This window comes from Pterocles gutturalis, unplaced genomic scaffold, assembly GCF_000699245.1.
Source record: "Pterocles gutturalis isolate BGI_N339 unplaced genomic scaffold, ASM69924v1 scaffold38016, whole genome shotgun sequence".
Taxonomy (NCBI): domain Eukaryota; kingdom Metazoa; phylum Chordata; class Aves; order Pterocliformes; family Pteroclidae; genus Pterocles; species Pterocles gutturalis.
Genome location: NW_010104276.1, coordinates 2,318 through 4,366, shown reverse-complemented (window position 1 = coordinate 4,366; position 2,049 = coordinate 2,318). Strand labels below are relative to the sequence as shown.

The 2,049-nt window shown below is 50.4% G+C and overlaps 1 pseudogene across 1 annotated transcript; it reads left to right on the top strand.

The window, feature by feature from the left end:
- Nucleotides 1–6: 6 nt before the first annotated feature.
- On the top strand, nt 7–656 carry LOC104460083 (annotated as a pseudogene). The gene has a single exon (XR_727648.1). The product of XR_727648.1 is annotated as a palmitoyltransferase ZDHHC22 pseudogene (transcript).
- Nucleotides 657–2,049: the final 1,393 nt, after the last annotated feature.

Sequence of the window (2,049 nt, the reverse complement as noted above, 5' to 3'; positions counted from 1 at the left end):
GGCAGGAAATGGAAGGATGAAGTGTGCAGCCGGAGCGGTGATGTTCCTTCTCTCCTTGCTTTCCCCTGCAGGAACGTAATCCGCAATGCTAGTTCTCAGGTTGCTCAATGTTGTCGCTCCAGCCTACTTCTTGTGCATCTCTCTAGTGACCTTCGTCCTCCAGATCTTTCTCTTCATCCCCAGCATGTTCAGAGACCCTTCCACCACCCCACTTTTATCTCCTGCTCTGCTGCATGGGGCCCTCTTCCTCTTCCTCTCAGCTAACGCCCTGGGCAACTACGTCCTTGTGATCCAGAGCTCCCCCGAGGACTTGGGCAAGGGCTTAAACTTGGGCAAAGGAGCCGAAGGGCTGGACGGAAGCAGGTCCCCTGGTTCAGCCTTGCCCAGCACTCACTTCTGTAGACTGTGTGCCAGAGTCACCCAGAGGCATGACCACCACTGTTTCTTCACAGGGAACTGCATTGGGAGCAGGAACATGCGAAACTTCATCATGTTCTGCCTCTACACCTCCCTGGCTTGCCTCGACTCCCTTGTGGCAGGCATGGCTTACATTTCTGCTGCACTCTCCATGTCCTTTGCAAACCCGCTGGCCTTCCTCACTCTTCTGCCTCACTCCATCAGCCAGTTCTTCTCAGGTAAGGACTCCTTCCTTGGAGGTGAGGAGCATGTTCCTCCTCCAGGGCTCCTGGGGTGGGGGGGACATGATCTTCCTTAGATAGCTGTGTGTGGGGAGAAGTGGTGGAGAAACGGGCAAGAGGGACAACTGTCTGTGATCAGCAAAGCCCTGTTTGCAGGTGAGATGCAGCCTTTGCAAAGGACTTTGCTTCACCTGAAACAGAGGTCAGGACCCACTCCAGGTTACAGTCATAGCCCTATTCCTAATGCACTAAACTCTGGAGAACGCCCCATAACCAGCTTGCCAGTGATAGAATAGGGCTATCTGTCGTGCAGGGATTGTGTTGCAATTAGATGGAGGAGAGGGATTTCCCTTATTGTACTGCAGGTGAGGGGAATCTTTTGCCTGTCCTACAAGCAGAGGTTGGGGGTTCTGTAGGTTTTTGTATCCTACAAGTCTGCTGGTTCCCCATATTCCAGCAGAGAGATTCTCATTCTCTCCATCCAGATCTACCCACGCTCTCCACTGGCACCCACCTTCTGCCCCCTGACAGCACAAACTTACTGAGAACTTGCCATCCTTCCAGCACAGGAGAACTGGGGTTCAGGCAACAGAAACCAAGAGATGAGTTAATGTGTCATGATTATCCACCTCTCTCATGACCCCAGTATGGGACACAGGTTCACAGAGAATCAGAGGGAATTCTCTGCGCCTGCTCTTTGCAAGAGCTCCACACCAAAAGCAAATACCTTTCTCCTTGTCCCCAGCCCTTACCATTCCTTCTGCTTTTCCCCCTTTCCCCTCTCTCTCTGCCTTTCCATAAATCTCCACAACCCTTCCTCTTCCCCCTCCTGATTCTGCTCCCATAACTCTTCCTCTGCTCTTCCAGCCTTGCCTCTTCACCTTTCAAAGTACCCTCAAACTCTCCAACCTCAACCCTTTCTCTGTTCAAACCCAAGAGCTAAATAAAACCTGGTCTCAGACAAATGACTATGCAGACAGCCAAGACTGTTATTCTGCCCTGAAAGCAACTGCAGAAAAATGTTAATTTCTCACCCCCCACACCCCCAACACCCTGCTGCCACTCATGCCTCACACTTATACCAGCTTTCATTAGACTAAAATGGGGATCCCATGTATTTTAGCTTTGCAGATTCACCTGAGCTCAGTAAGAAGGGCCCGGAGTCTGTTTTGGCTCAGGCACTCTCACCAGAAGTGATGATCATGATCTGAGCATAGAGATATCCTGGGGATACAGGAGCCAGAGAGACCCCAGCTTGCATTTCAGATTCTAGGCTGGGTTTGCAGAGTTGCCATCTGAAAACAAACAAATATCCCTCTACTTGGCAAATTAGCAGATTTGTCATGGTAATCACTGAGAAACAATAAACACGAAATCCTGCCATGACATTTTTATGGAGTCATTTTTTGAA